Consider the following 25,737-nt stretch of genomic DNA (forward strand, 5'->3'; position numbering starts at 1 on the left):
GTAGCTTGTGCAACCTGTCGTGTGGGGCTCCACACAGTTGCTTTCCACTTCCGGTTCATCCTCACAATGCGGCAGGAACCGTCGGTGAAAAGGGCGTAGCGTGTTTCATCTGCTGGCAGCTGGTTGTACGGTGGAGCTTCTTCAGCCCAGGTCACTTGCTTCTGCTCCTCTTCATCAGCGAGACCAAAATCTTCACCTTCTGGCCAGTTCTTAATTATCTCCAAAATCCCAGGGCGATTTGGGTTACCAATACGGGCGCGCTGCGTGATGAGGGCAATCCACTTGCTCCATGTGGCGTCAGTGGCGTGGTGGGTAGAGGGAACCTTTTCTTTGAATATTCACCCCAGCACTGGCAGTCAGGGTGCCAGGAGAAGTTGTGCTTCTGTGCCAATCACCTCTGAGGCAGCTTGAACTCCCTCATAGGCAGCCAAGATTTCCTTCTCTGTGGGAGTGTAATTGGCTTCAGACCCTTTGTAACTTCTGCTCCAGAATCCCAGGGGTCGGCCTCGAGTCTCACCAGGCAACTTCTGCCAAAAGCTCCAGGACAGACCATGGTTCCCAGCTGCAGAGTAAAGCACATTCTTTACCTCTGGTAATGTCTTGACTGGGCCAAAGGCTACTGCATGAGCAATCTCCTGTTTGATCTAGGCAAAGGCTTGCTGTTGTTCGGGGCCCCAGTGGAAATCGTTGTTCTTAAATGTGACCAGGTAAAGGAGGCACACAATCTGGCTGTACTCAGGGATATGCATTCTCCAAAAGCCTATGGCACCTAGGAAAGCTTGAGTCTCCTTCTTGCTTGTTGGTGGAGACATTGCAGTGATCTTATTGATGACCTCAGTGGGGATCAGGTGCCGTCCATCCTGCCACTTCACTCCCAGGAACTGGATCTCTCGGGCAGGTCCTTTGACTTTGCTCTTTTTAATGGCGAAACCGGCTCCCAGTAAAATCTGGATGATCTTCTCTCCTTTCTCAAATACCTCCATTGCTGTGTTCCCCCACACAATGATGTCATCGATGTACTGCAAATGTTCTGGAGCCTCACCCTTCTCCAGTGCAGCCTGGATCAGTCCGTGGCAGATGGTGGGACTGTGTTTCCACCCCTGGGGCAGTCGGTTCCAGGTGTACTGCACGCCCCTCCAGGTGAAAGCAAACTGAGGCCTGCACTCTGCTGCCAAAGGAATGGAGAAGAATGCATTGGCAATGTCAATGGTGGCATACCACCTTGCTGCCTTGGACTCCAGCTCGTACTGGAGTTCCAGCATGTCTGGCACGGCAGCGCTCAGCGGTGGAGTCACTTCATTCAATGCCCGATAGTCCACAGTCAGTCTCCATTCTCCATCAGATTTCTGCACAGGCCAGATGGGACTGTTGAAGGGTGAGTGGCTCTTGCTGACCACCCCTTGGCTCTCCAGCTCACGGATCATCTTGTGGAAGGGGATCACAGCATCTCAATTTGTCCAGTACTGCCGGCGGTGCACTGTCATGGTGGCAATTGGCACCTGTTACTCAGTCACTTTCAGGAGTCCTACTGCAGAGGGGTTTTCTGACAGTCCAGGCAAGGTGTTCAACTGCTTAATGTCCTCTGCCTCTACAGCAGCTTTTCTAAAAGCCCACCGGAGTCGCTTAGGGTATTTGTAATAACTGTTCCTGGGCAAGTCTATGCCTGGAATGCACAATGCTCCTGGGCCAGTGTCCTGGTTTGAAAGGACGGGTGTCTGCCAGTAAAGGCAGAAGTTTCCCTTTGGAATAGAGACTTTGGTTCCACTCCCCCCCAAGTATTATAATTGTTTGAATCAAGGACTCTGAGGCAGAGATAAGGGGGTGGGAATAACAGCTCTTTTACTATTATATCTAACTGTACAAGCAGAAAACAACAGCAATTGTTAAAATTGCTAACAGAACAGAATAGATAACTTGGTGTCAGTCCCTTTAGATGCAAGCACGCTGTCTCTGTGCTTAGTCCCAGCCCGGAGCTGCCAAGGGCAGGCGAGAACGGAGGCAGGAGGGGGCGGCAGCGGCCACGCTGGTCTCGGGCGGGAACGGGCTGGAGCGGCGGCTCCTCGCTCACCGTGTGTGTCCGGGTGATCAGCTGTGTCTGCAGAGGCAGGAGGCTGGAATGGGGTAGATGCAGGGCAGGTGATCACAGAGGGTCTGGCACTCCTGTGCTCAGCTGCGTGGGCTGGAGATCGGGCGTCCTCCTCCGAGCTTGCCGGAAACACAAGTTGTCGTTCCCTTGCCTTCCCCTCCAGAAGCCTCAGAGGCCCCTCCGGGAGCCGCGGTGATTGACACCTTTTGTCTAGAGTCATCAGAGATCCTGGGTTTAACCCGGCCAGCTCCATTGGCATGATAATGGGAAAAATTCTTTCAATTGACACAGTAATAGAAAAACACTCAACCACCAACAGTATAACAAGCTTACCACTGCTGTCACTGAAATACTAATTTGCATGTTTTGTTATTCCGAACCAAAATATAAACAGAACTTTAAAATATTACATTTTTCCAACCAAATATGCAGCTGCAATATTCACAAGGCTAAAGTCATTTGAGATCATTTGAAATCACCCAAGAGTGAAACTATACATAAAAAAGTAATAACAGAAACTTCAAATTTAACAAAATAGTTTGCCTTACTGCTTAGAGGTCATATCCCTATGCCTTTCCTGAAGAAAACATATTATTTAAAGATGCATTATCATTTCAAAACACCTTTAAAGCAGTTAAAATTGTTGCTAATTTAAACACTCTTAACAAAAGAAAAAGGTTTGTTAATTTACACTGCAACCATTTGTGATGTTATATAAATATGCAAATGATAGTACAATAACTGTATAAGGATAAATTCCTTCCAACCTCAGGAAATAACTTCATAGTGTCTTTAGAAATCAAAATTACTTGTGTTATCATTGTTCTGTAATGCTAACGGAAACACGTAATTTCTAATTATATACCAGACTCGTAAAACCTAAGAAATAGACGTTTCCTGTAATAGTTTTGAATTATTAAGTATAACAAAAGGGTAAATAGTATTTTCAAAAGAGTTACATATATATAGATAAATATATTTGTTTATAATTTCTTTCTATAATCAATAATTTAAGGTTTATATTAAAGATATGATAGGGAAATCTGCCAGTTTATGTTTTCACCTCAGGCCAAGCTGTAACCTTAACCAGGAAGGAAAAGTTTCACCATCAAAGACCTTCTCAGTTTCAGCCTTTGCCCTGGCCAGACTGTGGCTTTGACTGACAAGGAAAAAAGATTAAACTCAGATGTTTCTGAGCTAAAGATGAAAGCAAGTCATTTTGACTAGCTGATTTAGCCTTGCAAAAGCTGAAACCCTTTCCTTTGAGATAAACATGGAAAATCTTATGCAAAGAAGATTCTCTTAAGTTATCACTTGAAAGGGAAGCTCCTCAGCAATTACAGACACTAGATGATGGAAAAGCATATAGGCAATTATAAGTCTCACCATATCAATTTCATTCAAAAGTGCATGTTTTGTTCCTGTTATAGTTTTTAAAACAAAAAAAAATTGAAGAAATGAGAAAAAGAAATATGTTTTTTAATTGAAATGGTTTTGAGTTAAATGGTTTTTTGTTTTTAGTGAATAGTGTTATAAATGAACGCAATGGGCCATAAAGGATGGAATCAAAATTAAAAAGATTTATTAGTTACAGAAGGCAAAAGCAAAATCCACAGTGCCGGGCGACAGAGGAGCTCCTGCTCCGAAACTGCCGCGGCCCCCCCTTCTCTGTTCGTTCCTTTTAAGTTGTTCAGTTTCCGGGGTTCCATGCCCCTCCTCTAGCAGTTCTACGCATGCTCCTCGGGTTTCGTGCCCCCCCCCCTCTAGTAGTTCTGTGCACGCTCCTTCAGTTGCTAGGGGGTCTTCTTCTGCCTTCTGGTGGTCGAGGGATGAAGGTGAGTAGTCTTCCTCACCCTTGTTTTACTGACCCTTACTAACACTTAAGGCGATAGATAATTAACGCAAGCAAAGTGAAAATGACTATCAGCATCTTGGCAATCAAAGCAAAACAATTAGAGACATCTTGGCTCACTCTCAAGGTCTTTCAGACAAGCAAAGAAAAATAATTAACAGCATCCTTGCAAGTAAAGCAAAACAGCAAAATGATATCCCAGCCTCCAGGTCCTTGCAAATTCTTGCAAATCCTCTCAAGGTCTATCAGGCGAACAAAAGGTTTTCATCACAACTCCCCCCTTTTTCTATATTATTACTTTTGTTCGCAAAACCTTTGTAATTCTTTCTTACTTAATTCTAAATAGTCTTCTGTTTCTTCCCCATTTAAGGCTTCATATTTTGCTCGTATTAACATGAGGTGAGCTGCTTCTAACCTGTTCTTTACTATGCTAATGATTTTGTTAAAAATGCAAGGGCCGAGGGTGAGTGCTAAAATTAGCAAGATTAATGGTCCTGCTATAGTAGACAACAAGGTTGTTAACCAGGGAGAATAGTTAAACCAAGATTCATACCAACTTTGTTGGGCCTCCCTTTCTTTTTTACGTTGCTCCAGTTGTTTCTGGAGCTCAGCCATAGTGTCAATTACTATCCCAGTGTGGTCCGCATAGGTGCAACACTCCTCCCGCAAAGCCACACACAGTCCCCCTTGCCGTAAAAACAGCAGGTCTAATCCCCGTCTATTCTGTAATACAACTTCTGAAAGAGATCTTACTGATTTTACGAGACTGTCCATTGCTTTCTCTATTCCTCATCTACTGACATTCTGAGATTTTTAAATCTTTGCTGTTGGTTCACTAAGTAAGCCACTTCTGTCCCCACTCCAGCACTTCCTATGCCCAGTAATACAGCAACTGTGAGGGCTGTAAATGGTTCTCGTTTTTCTATATGATGTTTTGAAGAGATTTGATGAATATACACAGTCTTTTGGGTAGTATACAATCCGAGGCATTACCATGACCTGAATGCAGTATTCGGATGTTTCATTGAAAATAGATATTGATATACACGGGGTTACCCCTAATGTATTACAAACCCACTTGGTGTTTGCAGCAGGGATTAACCATTGGGCCGGTTCGTGGGAATCAGTTACGGCCATTTTTACCCCGCAGAGGTGGTCTTTATCCCGAGGTATGTTGCCTATACACTTCCCCTTTACCTGAGCCATTGACACTCCTGGGGTGTTTTCTTTTCCCCTTTTCCAAAGGCACAAGGAGGGATTGGTCCTGTTTACTCTTTTAGGCTTTGCTACAGAACCTAAAGCTTCATAAAAGGGTGGATTAATACTGTAGCATAACCAGCACTCCTTAGTCAAATTGGGGTACGTGTCATTCAACAGCCTAAAGGTGGCTTGTAGAATTTTCCATAGGGCCCCTCTACCTGATTGTGTCATGATTGTGGTTCCTATTAACTGTGATTTATTGTTGGCCTCCATGAAATTTTCTTGGGTCATGCTAAGTCACCCTGATTTATTATTGTGGCTTCTGAGTCTATTATTGCAGGATTTGGTCCAACAGGTTGAGGATCGTGGGGTACAATTTCCTTTTTTATAATAATATATCCTCCCTGGTCTTTCCCAGGTTTCCATATTCTACCTCCCCAGATTTTTCCTATTACCCATCCTGGGTCCTGGGGCTGCGTGACGTTAAGATAGACCCATTTGCAAGTACCGATTTTCATCACCCCCCCTAACAGATCTGTCCAAGGCTTTTTTGCATCCATGTGGACCTCTTTCAACTCTTAAGTATTTATCTTGGATTTGGACCGGCCATCCCAGGGAAATAGTTTCACAGCCCCAATATCCACAGTAAAATTCTCTGGGGTAATTACAGTATGACCTTCCTGGGTTAGATGCTGGACACATGTAGAATACACTATAGGGGCTAGAACCCCTCCTATCAAGCAGGTCATCCAGGGTTATATTAAAGCTAGGACTTCCCGAAGTAATTTGTGTTTGAATTTCTCTCTGACCTTCCCATTTCATAAGTGACCATTTAAAGGGCTCGTGACTCGCATGCACCCCTTCTAAAACCATTAAACAAATTATTCCTAACTGGAGGTAGCAGCTTTCCCATTGTCCGCAACTTATTTGCCAATGATTTTTTTGATTATTCCAGTGTCTATTTTTCCTGCCCTGGGTTTTGATCTCTGTTCTCCTCTTTGCACCTGGGTAACCCTCTCCACAATATTTTCCTCCTCTGCCTCGCCCATCAACTCCGTTGCAACGAGCTATGGGGGGTTCCATCTTCTCAGCAGCAAGAGTATTCTTCAGGAGGGGTGCTTGTCCCATGCTTTTTGATTCGTTTTATGTACTTGCTCCACTTACGGGCTTTAATCAGAGGAGTGTAACAGCTGAGTTCAGGTACCCACCATCTACACAGGGCAGCTACAATTTTGGCCACAAATGGGGTAGGTTCGTTAGAGTGATAACAGTAAAATTGAGGGTTCACTCCCTTTGAAAAGATTTTCCACCACTCTTCAGACCCCACCGAAAGCCCACCAGCAGCCACTATGGTGGCTAGGACTTGAGAAGTGAGTTTCCTTTGACTCAAATAACAATTGCAACACACCCCCCTAGGGATGTAACCCTTGCGGCAATGGGTCCACCACTCCTCTTTACAAACTAAACAAACAAAACATACAAATGGGTTACAATTTCCCCAACAATTTTCAGCATTACATTTGATTTTAACTTCAACGTCCAGTAAGCTTTCCCTGCCTGTCGCGGTCCGCCCAATTCAAGAGCGAGTCGCGACTGGTTCTTTTATGGATCTTAGAGCGCAAAAGACACAGCAGGGGACAAAACCAGTTTACTTCTACAGAAATGCACTTTATTTAGTGCCAACCAAAATGTGATAGTGGGACAGAGAGAGAGAGAGAAAAAAGGGGGGGTTGGGATTATAGCTACCAAGACGGGCAGACGAATCCTCGTGGAGACAGTGAATAGATGTCTGTTGCCGTCTGGGGAGATCTCAGGGGGTCTCCTCTGAGAAAGTCACTTTTATAGTCCTTTCCCAAAGCGAGTGGCTTCAGGCCAAAAGGTGGGAAGATTTATGGACTATTGTATGTGGAGCTTGTTACGCAGGGGAACAGGTGGAAACAGGACGCTTCAAGGCACATCAGACCATCTTTGTCGCCATGAACACACGCAGGGCAGCCCATACTGGACCAGTCCATTGTTCTTTCATCTGTGGGAGCTTGTTGAGTAAACTCCCCGTGACTAGTTGTCATGAGAAACCAGTCCTGGTAGGCATCACCTGCGGAACAGTCACTTGGCGTTCCTCCCATCCCTGGGCAGTGCAGGCCTCAGGCGAGGGTTGTTGGGCAGAAATAGATGAGAGGCTCGGACAGATTCTCACACTGCCCTCTAGTGGCGCTCCAGTTTTTCTGTTTTCTATTGTGAAAGAAAAGTATTGTGAGTCCCAAAGTTCAGAATCCATGTGATACAGGTCTCATATCCTAGAGAAAGGAGAAAAAGGGGAAAAAAAGTCTCTCAAGGCTGTACCTTCTTTTTCAGTGTTAGCTTCAAGTCCCCAGGTGTGCCTTTCACTTCCCACTCAGGATCGTTGTTAAACTTGGACGGATCTATTGGTCCTTTGATTCGACTTGCATGAGTCCACCCTTTCTCTGCAGTGCTCACCGCTGTGTCAGTTGTAAGCAGCACCTGGTAAGGTCCTTCCCACTTAGGTGTTATCGGATTTTCCTTCCAACTTCAGATCAGTACCCAGTCTCCAGGCTGAACCTGGTGTAATACAAGATCTAAAGGTGGTCTCTGTGCCAACATTCCTTTTTCCCACAACTGTTTCCTGAATTTCATTAAGATTACTAAGTACTTGTTAACATACTGTTCATTAACATTTGGATTTGTCTGTGTCTTTTCCAGACTATAGGGCATGCCATATAACATTTTGAATGGGGAAATTCCTAAATCCGCTCGGGGTTGAGTCCGAAGGTTTAACAAGGCCAGGGGAATGCACCTAACCCATGATAACTTTGTTTCTAATACCAATTTAGTAAGTTGTTTCTTTATTTCTCCATTCATCCTTTCTACTCGGCCTGAACTTTGAGGGTGCCAAGGAGTATGCTGTTCCCATCTTATTCCCAATGCTACTGCCAACTCTTGAGTTACCTTTGAGGTAAAGTGTGGCCCCTTATCGGAATCAATTGTTTCTGGTACACCATATCTGGGAACTATTTCTTCCAGTAAAGCTTTTACTACTGTCTGTGTGGTTTCTCTGGATGTCGGGAAGGCTTCCACATAATGGGTAAGATGGTCTACTATTACCAAAAGATATTTAATCCTCCCCACCTTTGGCAATTCGGTAAAATCCACTTGAATATTTGCAAAGGGTCGTTTTGCTAAAGGCCTTCCCCCATGGGGTAATTTTCTGAGGTTGCTTCGATTTACCTGCAAGCAGGTACGACATCCCTTTGTAATATGTTTAGCTATATTGTGGAGCCCGATGCTCATATATTTGGCAGCAAAGTGATCTACCAGCCCCTGGGCTCCCCAATGAGTTTTCTGATGTAATTTATATAGTATCCTTTCAGCTACTGCCTTTGGTAATACTTCCCGGCCATCTGATAATATCCACTTCCCTGATTCCTCTTTAACCCCCATTCTCCTAAGTTTTCCTTTTTCCTCATTCGTAAAAATTGTATCAGTCTCTTCATCGTTATTGACTCCATCCTCGTCTTTTTGCCCCCCTTTTTCTTTTAGGACCATCTCTTTCAGGGCTGCCCGTTTTGCCTCCTGGTCCGCAGCGTTGTTTCCCCTGCTTTTTAAATCTATTCCTCATTGGTGTCCCTTTAAATGAACTACTGCTAACTTCTTATGCCCTCTCAGAGCTTTTAATATTTCAACTATAAGTTTTTGGTGTATCAGATCCTTCCCCTGTGAGTTAATAAGACCCCTTTCTTCCCATAACTTTCCAAATGTACGGACTACCCCGAATCCATATCTAGAGTCAGTAAATATTATCCCCTCCTTCCCTTCAAGAAGTTTTAAGGCTCTTAATATTGCATATAATTCACATGCTTGGGCAGACCATGATCTGTCTAATGTGCCCGATTCTACCACCTGTAAGTTTGGACCCTGCACTATTGCATACCCTGATCTTCTCCTTTCTTCTATTACCCTGGAGGATCCATCCACAAAAAGTTTTTCACCACTTTCCAACTCTTCTTCCTCCAAATCCGGTCTAATCTTAGTCTGTTCTTCTATTGTAGCTATACAGTCATGGGTTAAAGATTCATGCTCTGGCTTCCCATATAAAAATGCGGCCGGGTTCTGTAGTGTAGTAATTTCTAACGTCAAATTGGGTGCCTCTATCAGAATCCCTTCATACTTTAAAAGCCTAGCATCTGATATCCATTTTTCTGCTTTTTGCTGTAATACACCCCATATATTATGAGGGGACATTACTTTAAGATTCCCATTAAAAGTAATTTTTCTAGCTTCTTCCACCAGTAAGGCACATCCACCCACTATTTGTAAACAGATTGGCCAGCCCCTACTCACAGGATCTAAAATTTTTGACAAGTAAGCAATGGGCTTCTTTTTCCCTGCCCAATCCTGGGTAAGTACCCCAAATGCAACACCCTCTTCTATGTTCACAAACAAGAAAAAAGGTCTTCTTAAATCTGGGAGGCTTAAGACCGGGGCATGGACCAGACTTTCTTTTAATTCCTGAAGTTTCTCCGTGTCCTCCTGTTTCCATTTCATTATTCCTTCCTGTGTTAATTTTTGGTAAAGAAATCTAGCTTTACTGCTATAATTCTCAATCCACTGTCTACAATACCCAGTAAGTCCTAAGATTTGACGAACTTGTCTCTTATTCTTTGGAATAGGTAGTGACATAATTGCTTGGATTCTTTCAGGGTCTATTCTTTTCTCCCCCTCCTTTAAATAGTGCCCCAAGTATTTGACCTCCTCTTCTACAAACTGAAGTTTAGTCTTAGAAACCTTTAATCCCTTAAGCCTCAAAAAGTTCAATAGCTTTATACTTTCTTTTCTTACATCCTCTTCATGTTCCCCTGCCAAGAGTAAATCATCTACATATTGGATCAAATTGACTCCCGATCTTGTTTGGTAATCCTGTAAAATTTGTTCCAATGCTTGTCCAAACAGATTTGGAGATTCTGTGAACCCCTGGGGTAACACTGTCCACCTCAATTGTTGCCTCCTCCCTGTATCAAGATCTTCCCATTCAAATGCAAAGTAATCCCGGCTCGCCTCGTCGAGAGGGCAGGCCCAAAAGGCATCTTTTAAATCTATAACACTATACCATAAATTACTAGGCCCTAATTTACTCAAGAGTGTATATGGATTTGGCACCACGGGGAATAGAGACACTGTGCGTTTATTGATTTTTCTTAAATCATGAACTAACCGATAAGTGCCATCTGATTTGCGCACAGGGAGTATCGGTGTGTTAAAGGGTGACATACATGGTTCTAGCAGCCCTTTGCTTAATAATCTATCTACCTCAGGTTTCAATCCCCGTCGACCCTCAGGGGATATGGGATATTGCTTTATTTTTACCGGGACCTCCGGATTTCTAATAATCACTGAAAATGGGGTTATTTTTAGCTGTCCCACGTTTCCTGGGTTATACCATACTTCGGGGTTTATCTTTTCTTCATCTTCCACCTTAAGAGAGCAGAGTTTAATTTGTAGTTCATTCTCTGCTACTTCTATCCTAATTCCTAGTTCTATTATCATATCTCTTCCTAATAAATTATATTCAGATTCTGATACTAACAAAAAGTCTCCCAACCCAATTTTTGATTCTGATTCAACTGTCACCCTTTTAATAACCCCCACTTCAAAAGGTTCTCCTTTTGCTCCTACCACCGTAGCAGTTTCTTTAAATAAACTACATCCTTTTGGCAAAAACTGAATAGTCGATCTTTCAGCTCCCGTGTCAACCAGAAAAATTATCTCCTGGCCATGGGGACCCACCTTTAGTTTTATCAAGGGCTCCTTATGATGTTTCTGGGTCCCCAAAAGATAGAGCCCCTGACCCCTCTAATCTGTCTCAAACTCCTTCTCATCCCGAATCCTGACCCTGCACTCTTTCTTGAAATGTCCCTTTTTTCCACAATAAAAACACACCTTGGTGTCACGTCTCTCCCTAGGCTCCCTTACTGGCCGCTTCTGTGTCTCCCTCCGATCTTGTTCCCTACTTTCTCGTACTGCAGCAACCATGATTTTAACCTGTCGTTTGTGGCTCTCCTCTTCCCTCCGAACATACACTTTTTGGGCCTCTCTTAATAACTCATCTAAGCCTCTATCCTGCCAATCTTCTAATTTTTGTATCTTCTTTCTTATATCCTCCCAAGATTTAGACACAAAATGTACCTTTAACACTGCCTGTCCCATTTGGCCGTCTGGATCCATCCCTGAGTAAAGCTGGAAATTCTTTCTTAATCTTTCTAACCACTCTGTAGGAGTTTCATCCCTCTTTTGTCTCTCATTAAATGCTTTATTGATGTTCTGACCTCTCGGGACTGCTTCCCTAATTCCCTGAACTGTGATTGTCCTTAAGTCCTGCATGTGTGCTCGATGCACAGGATTCTGATGATCCCACTGAGGATTTTGAAGGGGCCATTTGATATTAGCTGCAGGACCCTGAGCGTGTTGGGCATCCCAGATACGCATCCCCTCTCTCCTAATCATATTTTTCTCTTCAGCAGTGAACAAAATGTTCAGAATGGACTGTTAATTCCTGCCAGGTGTACATATTGGGGCCCAAAAATTGGTCCACTCTTTCAGCAACTCCCAGTGGATCCTCTAATAAATGTCCCATTTCCTTCTTAAATTCCCTAACATCCCCTGAACTAAGGGGCACAGATATAAATCCTATTCCAGCCTGAGGTCCCCCCATGGGCATTTCTCTCAGTGGGAACAGATTTTCCTGGTCTTCCTGTTCTTTCCTTATTTTACTTCTTGTGACTGGCCCCTGATAACTAGGTGAGTCTGAGTCCGAGTCTTCTGCTTGGGGTGGTGCACTCGGAACTGGCACAAACGGTGGTGGGACAATCAACCTTTCCTCCCTTTTATTTGCCTTCTTCTTTTTCCTTCTACCCTCTGGTTTTTCAGTTAGTTTATAAATAAAAGCTTTAGGACGGGCCACCCAAATTCTTGCATATTCACTCTCCTGTATGTTGGGGGGCTTCTTCATGTTGACCCAAAAATTTAATTTTTGTTTTACCCAATTTTCTGTTGATCCAAAAATTGGCCAGAACACATTTTTAAAAATTTCCTTCCCACCCCAAACCTCTACACAGTAATGTATCATCTTGGCCTTATCCTTATTCTCCGTCCCAGGGAAATAGTCCCAGTTTTCTAATATAAATCCCAGGGGACTGCCTCTGGGTATGGGTGGGAGCTTAACTTCTGCAGGGGGTTTACTCTTCCCCTGCTCCATTCCTCTGGAGTACCTTCACTCACATGACAAATCACTTTCGCTTCTCCTGTTTCGTGGCCCACGCCCTCGCGGGTCAATGGGAACCGCACTACTTGAGGGTCCGCACTCGCTTGGGGAGTCTGGCTGCTCCCCTCTCACTCACACACCACTCGTCGTACTCCGGGATCCCGACCCCGTCCGAACGGATCCCCTTTTATACTCACGCGTCCTGCGTCTTCGTTCGAACTTTGTGCACAAAATTTAAGGGGTCAGCCGGGCCCTCTTACCTTTGCTTTTGCCTTCTTAATTTGGGTTCGTCGGTCGAGGTTGGGATGGGGCCCCCGTCCCGGGGCCACTGAAATGAATCAGTGGATCGCGCCTCCCCCGCAGGAGGGGAACCCACTCCGAATTCTCGATCTGAGTCACGGCACCAAATTGTTATAAATGAACGCAATGGGCCATAAAGGATCGAATCAAAATTAAAAAGATTTATTAGTTACAGAAGGCAAAAGCAAAATCCACAGCGCCGGGCGACAGAGGAGCTCCTGCTCCGAAACTGCCGCGGCCTCCCCTTCTCTGTTCGTTCCTTTTAAGTTGTTCCGTTTCCGGGGTTCCATGCCCCTCCTCTAGCAGTTCTACGCATGCTCCTCGGGTTTCATGCCCCCCCCCCCCCCTTCTAGTAGTTCTGTGCACGCTCCTTCAGTTGCTAGCGGGTCTTCTTCTGCCTTCTGGCGGTCGAGGGATGAAGGTGAGTAGTGTTCCTCACCCTTGTTTTACTGACCCTTACTAACACTTAAGGTGGTAGATGATTAACGCAAGCAAAGTGAAAATGACTATCAGCATCTTGGCAATCAAAGCAAAACAATTAGAGACATCTTGGCTCACTCTCAAGGTCTTTCAGACAAGCAAAGCAAAATAATTAACAGCATCCTTGCAAGTAAAGCAAAATAGCAAAATGATATCCCAGCCTCCAAGTCCTTGCAAATCCTCTCAAGGTCTATCAGGCGAACAAAAGGTTTTAATCACAAATAGTTTTTAGATAAATGGTTTTTTGTTTAGTGTTGGATTGTAACTTTATAACTTCTAAGCATTGAGCCTGTAACATGTTAAGCTGAAAAATTGTGATGTTAATAGTTCTTGCCTAACAGCTCCTTTGACATGAATGCTGCAGCTCCAGTGAGAAACCTCATCTCGAATTAGACTTATGCTGTTTTCTGCCACCCTGTTTGCAATGGGCCCTTGTAGATAGGTGACAGAGAGCATTTTTAAAATTTTAATAATAAAAAGAAAAAGGCACTTTCTGCAGTGCAAGCTTGGCTTGTGCTGTGGTTGCCTTGAAAAACCCAGCTGAGTTCCATGGGCTGGCCCCTGAGTGGATATTCATCCAATCAGGTTCCATCTAGGCTGCAGACATATAATTAGTCAAAGGAGCTGGGCGGCACCAAGACCTCAACCAATGATATGATCAGGTACATGAATTTTTAACCCTCTATAAAAGGTAGCCTCCATAAATAAACTGACACTGTTGTCCTTGAATGAGCAAAGGAGTGTGCTGTGTCTATCTCCAGCCCCTCCCCCACCATGCAGCAGTCACAAGCACCACAATGTAACGAGCGTAATTACAATTATCCACTTATTAATTTCTTTGTGGAAGTTCTGTTAGTTTGTTGGTTTTTTTTAAAGAAGATACCTGTATGAGCATGTGTTTCAAGGCGTAGTTGAATTTGACCATTATTATAGCAAATACTGAGTCACTTTCTGCTTCTCTCCGTAACAGACATTAAAACAGAGGGAGACTTTAGTGAGTAACTGAAAGTGACAGCATAGGTGTGCATCAACCTGGTTTGAATGTATATCTCTGTGATCACATCTTTCCCTTCATTGCCTCAGTGCTCTGGAATTTAGCTATTGGACATCTTCCAGCTTTTGCAGGAAACTTTATTTCTGAGGATATAACTAAAAAAAAAAACATTCCAATGACAGTAACTTAAGATCCTTAGGATAGGTCTCAAAGCCCACTAAAAGGTAAAAGAAAAAAAAAAAAAGTTCAAAATTACTGGTTCTGGCAGCTGATTTCCTAGAAGCCATGGTGAATGGAAGGGAAGCCCAGGGTAGATGAGCTGAGGTGCTGGTGTTGGTAAAATGGTTGTCTTAGAAACTGCAGTCACTTAAATATCTCTAGGAAAATAAAAAGCAAAATTTAAGACTGAGAAATGGTGATGGGTTGACAGAAGAACCCAGGTCAATGAGCAGCTTGAGGTTTGTACAAGGAATTGATTTGACTACAATAGAAAGTTGCTGTTTTCAGTGGTAGGATCCTTGAGTGATGCAACCTTGCTGGTTCTTGCCTTGTAATGGTAGTGTGTCTGGCTGCCCTCTTGTTGCATGATGCAAGATCCTTGGTGAGAAATGCTTACCTCCCAGAGTGTATTAATTCCCAAAAAATGGCAGATGGATGTGGTGGGAATTCTGGTACTGTTGGAGTGCTTCATTTTGCAGTCCCACTGTTCAATGTAGTCATATAAATATTGCAGCAAAACCCAGTGCAAAATAAATCTTGCATGCAAACAAATATGTGTGAGAATTGTGTTCAATGTCAGAGCTAAATTGCAGACTGTGCTTTGTTAATCATGATTGCACATGCTGTTTTGTGGTTCTGTAGGTAAAACTGGTAAGTTTGAATCTTTTTCTTTCTTTATGGACCATTTAATTCTTTCACCTTTGCACAAAAAGCAAATCCCAGAGAAAGACTGACTGAATAAAACAAGCAGGCTTTGAGCCAATTACTTAACTGTTAACTATGACAACTATTTCTACAGTCACTGAAACAGAACACCAGGTGCTCAGAGAAACTTTTGAAGATTAAGTACACACTTTCTGCCTCTCATCTAATAACCAGTTTCTGAGCTGCTCTTTATGTGACTTGTGAAAAGTCATGGTCAAAGCTTCATTCAAATGTAAGTGGAAAACTCATGAGCTACTACTTGCTGCAAAAGGCAGAAGTGGACAAAAGTGGTGGTAGGATCAATTTCCTATCACCTTTTTACTAGGAAACATCTAGAAATAGGGACAGTATTTCTGTATATATTTTTTTAAACCTGCATGTTTCAAAGCTATTTGGCTCTACTGGTACTGGTACAAGTTACTAGGCAGGTAATGATGTAACTGATGCAGATTCAGCTGGTGCTGTGACTAATTAATTCAAAGCTTCCATCATATCAGCTATTTCTACTTTGTCTACGCTAAAAAATGTGGCAAAATCTCTTCTTTCTCTACTAGTAATGTAATCTAGTGTTATAGTTAATAGTTCATTGGACATCTGAAGTCTTAGTAAGTTAGATGGAAGTTTTCCTTGGTGAGTGACATTGGCTTCTGCAGTACTCAAATGTTAAAGTAAAAAAATTACAGTCCCTGGTATAATGCAGATACTGATTGCAGGTTGTTTTTTGTTGGTTTTTTTTATTAATAGCTTTTGCTGAAGGAGCAATGGCAAAAACTTTTGTTTAGGTTTCCATTGCTTTTTTGGTTTTTAAGCTTTTTACCTGTCACATCTCCCTCTGACCCTTCAAGGTGTTATTACACTGAAAGTGCTAATCTCAAATACAAGACTTGGACCTTCTTAAGACTTCTGAAACTTAATCTGATACCATGATCAACAGATAAAGCTTCATAAATCACCTCTGAAAGTAGTGGTACATTTTCCAAATATTTCCTATCATGGGCAAAGAAAATTTAACAAAAAGAGTGAGGAGGGAGTATGGGATGAAACCTGGATCACCTAATGTGATCTATTTGAATACTGTACTAATAGTGGGCTGCTCTCTTTTTCGGATCTGGGGTTTGTTTGTTTGGGTTTTTTGTTTGGTTTTTTTTACTTTCTATTTTCACTATTTTAACAGCTAAAAGTTACAACAAGGCCTGTGTAGTAGTTTAGGTTTGCCAATTTTAATATACTCAACTTTCTGTTGTGAGATATAGGATTAAGAGCAAAAACAAGGCAGGCTTATAACTTAAAAGGATATAAAGAAAAACTTTATTAACAACACAAAGAAACTAAGAAATTCAGGATAAGATCTTCAGACAACTCCCTTTCCCCTCCCCCCCACCTTCTTAACAACAACATACAGAGACCCTTCAGTCAGTCCCTCACTTAAGTACTCTTTTCAGTTCACTTCAGGGAGAGGAGTTCCTTCTTGTTCGCCTATAGGGATTTTTTCCAAGAGGGAAAAATAACAGTTCTCTCTTCACTTTTCATGGATACCAAATGCCCGGGAAAAAATATGCAAATCGTGAAACTCCTCCCATCTTCACAGCCTTCCCAAAGCTGTGTCTATGGGCCATGTCAAACTCATGGGGTATTACTTTTAAGGGTAAACTGTTCAAAAGCAAAAGTTCTCTTCATCTCTCTTTTCTCTCTTCATACTTCATTCTCAGGAACAGAGGTCCCACCCTTTCCCTCGGGGAAAAGAATCTTCTTTCTAAACACTTCAATCCCCCCATGTTTTTTCCACGATTTATAGGAATCTTCAGTGCAGTACAGTCCACCCCTATAGCTTACAAAAAGATTTTTCAGCCAACCTTTCACGGCATCTCCTTATTCTCCTCCTATCTGGAAACTTGGCTCCTACTTCACTGACTTTGGTATTTTTTCTGTTTCTTTCCCATTACTCAAGGGAGGATGGGAGGTCTGCAAGTCTTATCTGAGCATTGGAAGGGTTAAAATTTCACACAGAAGATGCCAGGCCATGCTGGAGCCATGCCAGGATCTCAGGCCATATGGGTAGCTGGGCATGGGTGGCTGGGTGGGCTTCACCTCCCCACATCTGCGCCTAGCCAGCAGCAGAGCCTCACCGAGCTATGGCCACGTGGTGGGGGGGAGGACTAGGATCTTAGCAAAGGTTCTCTCCACCTCTTCTCCCCCTGGCCATTGGGGCCCCCTGGTTGAAAAATGGGGCCCAGCAGCTTCCCGAGCCTACCCCTGCCCACGTGGGCTGCGGGGGGGGGGGGGGCCCGGGTCAGGCCGATGTTACCTTGTGAAAGGCCAGAAATTAAAGAGCTTTTCCAATGTTTTCTTGCTTTTACCAATGTGATTAATGGAGCAAAGTAGCTTCTCTAATTGGTTTCCCAGGCTGTCAATTACTAAATCAGCCTCCAATTTGTCCTATCAATTCACAGAGGAAGTTCTCATGGAAAAACTTCTGAGTTTGTCTCCCCCCCAGCTTGCCTGCAATGCAAAACCAGCACAGTCTGGTGCAATCAAAACCACCCTTTTGTCAAAATGAAGCTTGATATAGAGAGCTTTATAAACTAGGCACATGAGTAGTCTGGGTTTTCTGAAGAGAGCATATGGAAGCTGGCACTTCAGCTGGAGATGACTTGGTAGTTATAGCTCCTTTTTCTGAATCCCTCTCATGGGGCTAATGGCAAATTAAGCTGCTCTTTGGATGCAAGGAAGGCAAACTGCTAAAAATATTTGCTTTTTGCACATCTTTAATTATTCTATCAGACTTTCACTGAGCCCAAAACTTGCAGTCCAAGGTATGAGGTTAAAGTGGTTAAACTATTCTAAAATGAATGGTCCTACCACTGGAGACAAATCTTCTAAACGGAGAAGGATCTATATTCTCTGGTTGATCTGTTTTAGGACAGGACAAGGCAAACCTGTTGGAGACATTTGGTTTGTTTTGTGTTGGGGTTTTTTTCCCCTCTAGCTCCAGGTAGTAGCTGCTTACTGAAATCACCAGTTGCTTACTTAGATGTTTCATTTTATTGGTCTGGGTGTTTCATTCATGTGACACCCTCAAAGTCAGATCACAACAACTCCTGTGACATTAACGTTTTGATTTTAGTTTAATGTGTTGCAAGCATTTGTGAATATAAATCAGCTAAAGTTTGGTGTGAGTTGCCTTTGTTCCAAGAGAAATGTAATATACATTTGAACAAGCTCACTTGAGAAGCTTGAACCTGAGCAAGTGAAATCCAGTTTGATTTTGGTTTTTGTAGGCTGATCCTTCGTACAATTTAACTATCAGTTGCTAGAACAGTGGACATGGTTTCAATTGCTTTATGCTAAGCAAAGCAATTGGAAAGAACAATTTATCTATGATCTAGTGGCTGACTCATGCCACAAGGTTTAGGACTTTTTTTATCCTTTTATAAACTGTTTTATCCTAGCTAATGTAATTGTGGATGTTCTTACTGTTGCCCAATGCCCCAAACAGAACACAAACTAACAGAGTTAGTTTATGCGGTGCTTTATTCAGGGCCCGAGGAACCTGCGGACTAGCGTCCAAAGTCAGGATCCCACAGTTCCCTTTTTCCGTCAGGTTTTTATACCTTTTTACAAAGTGGTCTACGTGCAGAAATACACATTCTTCAAAACAATACAGATACATAAATCTTGCAGGTATCATTCCTAAAAGTTATAAATTCTGCATGCTTGTCTACTCAGAACTATAGGCTACCCCCCTTAATCCCCCTTGCATGTTTGCCCATCACCAGAACCCTTTATTTGTTATTATACTTTAGCCTTATCTTGAAAGTTTCTAGATGTTCTATATGCTGTACTAAATCTTTTGATTATTGTTTTCACAGTTCTAAATGTTCTATATGCTCTACTAATTCTTTTGACTATTGTTTCACAATGTAGGTTCTCAGGGCCTGTCTGAAAACTGCAGTTTTCTAAGCCTTAGCATGACTACTACTATATCTACATTAGTCTTTTTCCTCATTATTTCGGTATCAACTCCCCCCTTTTGAGCATTCTTCAGATTTTCTGCAAGGATGCTCAATTCTTCAAGTTGTGGTTTCTATGTAGGATGGTGAGTTTTCTTTTCGAGTTGGCAGGATTACTTCTTTCCGGGTCAGTGCTCTCATAACACGTCGGATATAAGTTCCTTCTCTGGCAATCATTCCTAAAAGACATCTATACATAATCATGCATACTACAATAATTAATACAATCATTATTACATATTGTACAATTGATGATATCCAACCAGAGACTTGGATTCCTAGGGAGCTAAACAGTGCTCCTACCCAGTTATATTCAGCTTCCTCCTGGACTTCATGCACTTTTGTTTCAATTTGTTCCAATTGACTTATGTCCTTTTCTACTTCTTCTGTGACATTTGGGGATATGTATGCAGCAATGATCAACCTTTCCTTGGAGGTATCCACAGACTCCATGTTCTTTCAATAAAAGCAAATTTAATGCCATTCTATTTTGGATTGTCATTCTTGTTGTTGCCTGCAACTGTAAATTTAGATCCTTAAATCCTTTCTTTGTAACTGTAGCTAGCTTCTCAGTTTGTCCTAATAATTTGTACAGCATCTCCCGGTTTCTATATGTAGAAATTGGTGCAAACAAGGATTCCAGTACCCATCCAAATTTAACTCCTGATGAGGGTTCATGCCATTCATCTTCATCTCCCTGTCCTAGTTCTTCTGCTACTTCATTTGTTTCTCTCTTTGCTCGTGACTGCATCTCTTTCTGCGTTAATTTAGACTGTTTCCAAAAAGGACATAATGTGGGAAACCCTAAGGTAATTTGTGTTACAGGCCCGTCTAATGGTAAATGTGTTGTCCATTGTCCATGTCCCATAATCCATACTAAATTTCCTGGACTCCTGATAGTTGTATCCTTACAGCTCAAAGTTTTACCCTTCTGGTCCTGCAGGAAAGCTCTTCCTGGGATTGTATGGTTAAGTTTTCTACACTCACAACCCCATTTTATAAGCATTCTGACCGGTGCCAAACTAATTTGATTCTCTGGAGTGTCACAGGTGAGAATTTGGGTGCAGTTCCAATTTTCTTTTGTGGCGCTCAAAGTTTTTGTAGATGTGCTGGTTTGAGATACTTCTGTGTGAGTGGCATTCCTGCTTCCCGTCCATTGGACACACCAATTAACTTGTCCAATGTAACTATAATGTTCTAATATGCTGGGGCCCCATACCATTTTCCAACTGTCCCACGAGGATTCCTGCCGGGACGAGTTCTGGCATATCATTTCATAATAGCTTTCATTTTTAGGTATTCTTTTCTTTTGCCAATGTAGTATAAAACATTCCCACTTAGCAGCATCTTCAGGTTTTACTTTTCCCCCTGCCGCTAATTGAATTCCCCAATCCCTAATTTGTCCTAACCTTCCATGGCTAATTAGACAGTCCTTATAGGTTAATATTCTTAATGTTTCTCCAACCTTTTCCCATATTTCTTCAATTTCGATTTTATTTCGTAATTTTAATTCACAACTTCCATTCTCACCTCTTTTTATTAGGGGTAAATTTTCTACCAGAATCACTCCCCAAGGGATTGGTTCCCCTGCAGCTTGTGGCAGAGGTAAACATGCCGTTATTTTTGATACGTTTTGTATTTGTCTAAAATCTCAAATTAACCCTACTACTAAATTTTGTTGTTCCTGGTTTCTCTGTAATGCCAAGCTTGTATTTCTCAATCTATTTCACATATCTACCTGTGCACTGACTGGTATTACCTGCACCGAGTACCCCCTTCGGGTTTTATTTTCCTTTAAAATACTTACATTTATGTCCCCATAATCAAAGCTTTCTCTAATCCACACAATGCATGAGAATTGTCCTACCTGATCAGCTTGCATATGAGATATTGTCAATGTGGTGTTACCTCTTTGCTGTTCCATATCCCAAAATGTCACGATTCCTTCTGTAAATACTTTGTCTGTGGTGATTTGTCTCCAGGCTACCTTTACTTCTTTTAATCCAGTTCTCTGGTTGTCAGAAAACAGACAGGTTAAGTTTATTCCCGCACCTTCTGGCACCATTACATCTGGCTCCGGAACTGTAATTTTAACAAATGCTTCTCCCACCTGCATTATACAGACTAATGTTAAAAGAACTAAGTCCTTGCCCTGAACACCAGCTTTGTTGCTGACAGAGGCTGTACTTCCCATCTTGACGGGACCTTCTTGATTCGAGTGTAGTGAATCCAGTTGTTGATCCCTTGGACTTTCACTGCCGTGTAAGTAGTCATGATCACCTGGTGAGGACCGCCCCATACTTCTTTCAAGGGTTCCATATTCCAGTTCTTCACATATACTTGATCTCCTGGCTGGATGTCATGGACAGGATTTTCCAAGGGCAGAGGCCGGTTCCACTGCAATGCTCCCCGCAGCGCTGTAAGGACTTTATTTAAAGACAAAATGTAACTCAGCAATACTTGATCTCCTACTAAGTGAGGGTCCCCTTTGTAGGTTGCAGCATGATATGGCTTGCCATACAAAATTTCGTATGGACTTACTCCTATCTTTTCTCTGGGTTTAATCCTGATTCTTAGCAAGGCTAGAGGTAGTGCCTGAGGCCACTGTATCTTTGCTTCCTGACAAATTTTCTTAATCTGCCCTTTTAATGTCTGATTCATCCGTTCTACCTGGCCACTAGATTGTGGTCTCCAGGGTGTATGGAGATCCCAAGCTATCCCTAATACTCTGGCTACCTCTTGGACTACTCCAGCTACAAAGTGAGGTCTCGTATCTGAGGACATTCCTAATGGGATCCCAAATCTAGGAATGATTTCTCGTAGTAAGGTTTTAATTACTTCCTTTGCCTGGTTAGTCCTGCACGGGAAAGCTTCCGGCCACCCTGAAAAGGTACACACATACACCAGTAAATAACAATACCCTTGTGCTTTTGGTAGCTCTGAGAAATCTATTTGCCAATAGTCTCCTGGTTGCGGCCCTACTTGTAACTTTCCTAGTTGTATTTGCCTTCGTGTCACTGGGTTATTTTTAATACAGACTGGACATGTGGCGTTAATCCGTTTTGCCATTGTTAACATCTGGTTGGAAATCACCTCATGTTTTAAAAATTGTACCAATGCGTCTGTTCCCCAATGGCACTTGTTATGTTCGATTTCTAAAATTGTTTTCATTACTTTTGTTGGTAGTACAACCTGACCTACAGCTGTGACATACCATCCTTTTTCGTTCTTCTGGGCCTGAACAAATTGAGCAAGCTTCTCATCTTCATGTGTATACCATGGTTTCTGCTCAAGAAAAGAAGTTGCAGGGTTAATTCGCACTGGCAATAAAGCTAATTGTGTCCATACCTCTCGGGCAACCTGTTTGGCAACTCTGTCAGCCAACTGCTTTCCTTGGAACGCTTTTCCCTCTTCCTTTTGATGTCCTTTTACATGCATCACTGCCACTGCCTGAGGTTTATGCACTGCTTCCAATAGTGCTAATATTTGTTCTTTATGCTTAATTTCTGATCCTTGAGAATTCAACAGTCCTCTTTCTTTCCATAGTGCTCCATGTACATGTATTACTCCAAAGGCATATTTTGAATCAGTCCAAATGTTTACTCTTTTCCCTTGACTCAATTCTAAGGCTCTCACCAGAGCATGTATCTCGGCTTTCTGGGCTGAAGTTCCAGGGGTTAAAGCTCGAGCTTCTATTATTTGTGTCAAAGTCACTACTGCGTATCCTGCATACCTGGTTCCGTTTTCCACAAAGCTGGATCCATCTGTAAACAGTTCCCATTCCAGATTCTCCAAAGGCTCGTCTTTCAGGTCCTTCCGGCTGGCATACACCTGTTCAATGATTTCTATGCAGTCATGTGTCAATTCGCCTCCTTCTTCCTGGCTGCTGCTCCTAAGAAATTCTGCTGGGTTGAGATGATTAGTTATTTTTAATTTAATGTCATCTTGTTCTCGGAGAAGTGCCTGGTATTGTAACATGAGGCTTGACGAGAGCCAATGCCCCCCTTTTTGTTCCAAAACTGCAATGACCATGTGGGGAACAAATACTTCCATCCTTTTTCCCAGAGTCAATTTTCTGGCTTCCCGAATTAGGAGCACTGTTGCTGCCACAGCTCTAAGACAACCAGGCCATCCGGCGCTTACAGTGTCTAGCTGCTTTGAGAAGTACCCTACCGGGCGTTTCCATGAGCCCAGTTTTTGGGTGAGAACCCCTATTGCCAGTCTCTGTCTCTCATTTACGTATAGTTGAAAAGGTTTTGTAAGATCTGGCAATCCTAGTGCTGGGGCTTCCTTTAAGGCTTGTTTCAAACTCTGGAATGCCTTTTCTTGCGTTTGTCCCCACTGAAACACAGGGCTTTTGGCTGCCTCATACAGGGGTTTTGCTTTTAGTCCAAATTTCGGGATCCACAAGCGGCACCACCCTACCATGCCCAAAAAGGATCTTAACTCTTGTGGATTTCGTGGTGTGGGTATGGTGCAAATTGCTTGTATTCGATTAACTCCTAACTTTCGCACCCCTTGTGAAATTTCGCAGCCTAGGTAAATTACTTGGGCTCTTACCAGCTGAGCTTTTTCTTTCGATACTCGGTATCCAGCTTGTCCCAGCATATTAAGTAATCCAATAGTGAGTCTGAGGCAAACATCCTTTTCTGTGGAGGCTATAAAGATGTCATCAACATATTGTAGGAGAACAAATAAGAAAGGTGATTCTTTTACCTGAGTCGTCTTCCATTCTTCTAACTCTCGAGCCAATTGATTTCCAAAAATAGTTGGTGAGTTTTTGAATCCTTGTGGTAGACGCGTCCAGGTGAGCTGCTTCTTGTGTCCCGTGTCTGGGTTCTCCCACTCAAAGGCAAAGTATCTCCTACTTTCAAGTGCCAAGGGGATACAGAAAAATGCATCTTTCAAATCAATTACTGTGAACCACTTAAACCTTTCCGACACAGCTGTCAACAATGTATACGGATTAGCTACTACTGGGTGTATATCTTTAGTGATGTTATTAATTGCTCTTAAATCTTGAACTAATCTATACTTACCATTCGGCTTTCTGACTGGGAATATCGGAGTATTGAATTCTGACTCACATTCCTGTAAAATTCCCGAGCTAAGAAATTGTTCAATCATGGGTGCTATTCCTATTCGTGCTTCCAATTTCAAAGGATATTGTCTTACCCTTACTGGGGAGGCTCCTTCCTTTAGTTCTATTACAACCGGTTGTGCTGCTTTTGATTTTCCAGGTACTCCTGTTTCCCATACCCATGGTACTACAGCTTGTTCTATTTCTTGTGGTATTTCTGCTGCTTCAACTTCTTTTACGACGAACAACTTAGCAATATTCTCCTCAGGAAATTCCAATCTTACTCTACCTTTTTCAAATATTATCTTTGCCTCTAACATTGACAATAGATCCCTCCCAAATATCGATTCTGGGCTATTTGGCATATATAAAAACTGATGATCAAATTCTTTCCCCCCAAATTTTATATCTAATGGCCACAAAAATGTTCGTTCCTCAACTTGTCCCGTAACCCCCACTACTTGGATAGTAGAATCACTCAAAGGTCCTAGCTTAGTGTTAACAGCTGAGTATGATGCCCCCGTATCTACTCTAAATTCTAACGGTTCCCCATCTACTTCCATTACTACTTTCAGGTCCTCATCTAGTCAACTTGAATTTTGATAATTCCCCATCATAAAGGCTTGGGCAACACCTTGTGGATTTCCTGGGAAAGCACCTGTATTATTCATCAATCCCTGATTTCCATCCCCGCTGGCTATAATTCTTCCCCCAACACCCATTCCTTGGTTGAGAGGACACTCATTTTTCCAATGTCCTCTATTTTTACATAGAGCACATTGATCTATCCCTAGCTGCATTCTCCCTCTTCCCATATTCAATTGACCCATAAGTCCTCCCGCACCCATTGGCATTCCCCCTTTTGCTATTCCTCTTCCCCCTCCTCGTCCACGTCCACGACTCCCCCGTCTCATATTATTTCCAGCCGCTTGCTGTAACACCGCCAACATAGTAGCCTGTTGTTTCCTGGCCGTTTCTTTTTCCCTATTATTATATACCTTCCACGCAACTTCCAATAGTTTATCTAAATTCCGAGTATCTTCTCCCTTCAATTTCTGTAATTTCTTTCTAATATCTTCCTGGGACTGCCCCATAAAAATTAATGCTAGCTGTAATTTTCCCGATTCCCCTTCAACTTCTAAATTAGTGTATCTACGAGCTGTCTCCTTAAGCCGCTCTAAAAAGGTTGACGGAGACTCATTCTTTTCCTGCCTGACCGAATACAACTTAGACCAATTCAAAGTTTTTGGTATTCCATTCCGTATTCCTTCCGTTAACAATTCCTGATAAGCTTTAAGTCTCCGAGACCCGCCCGTCGAGTTGGGATCCCACTCCGGATCTTCCCTAGGTACTAAATCATTTACTGTACCAACCACAAGCCGTAACCTAATCATTTCTCGTGCTTTCTCTGTCATAGCTTTAAACACCATTTCCTTTTCAGTAGAATCCATTATTGTGTCTAACAAAACTTGTAAATCATTCCAATCTGGGTTCTGAGTCTTAATTACCATTTTTACCACCTGCGCAGTTCATTC

At 42.6% G+C, this 25,737-nt stretch overlaps 1 protein-coding gene and 1 long non-coding RNA gene across 2 annotated transcripts in view; one reads left to right on the forward strand and one right to left on the reverse strand.

Annotated features, from left to right (window-relative positions):
- The window catches only part of LOC306814080 (ubiquitin-conjugating enzyme E2 R2), a 128,935-nt gene that overhangs the window by 9,646 nt on the left and 93,552 nt on the right, over nucleotides 1–25,737 (forward strand). The window lies entirely within an intron of this gene.
- Nucleotides 1–25,737, reverse strand: part of LOC306814084 — a 65,063-nt gene that overhangs the window by 924 nt on the left and 38,402 nt on the right. The window lies entirely within an intron of this gene.

This window comes from Erithacus rubecula, assembly GCF_903797595.1.
Source record: "Erithacus rubecula genome assembly, contig: SUPER_W_unloc_1, whole genome shotgun sequence".
NCBI lineage: Eukaryota > Metazoa > Chordata > Aves > Passeriformes > Muscicapidae > Erithacus > Erithacus rubecula.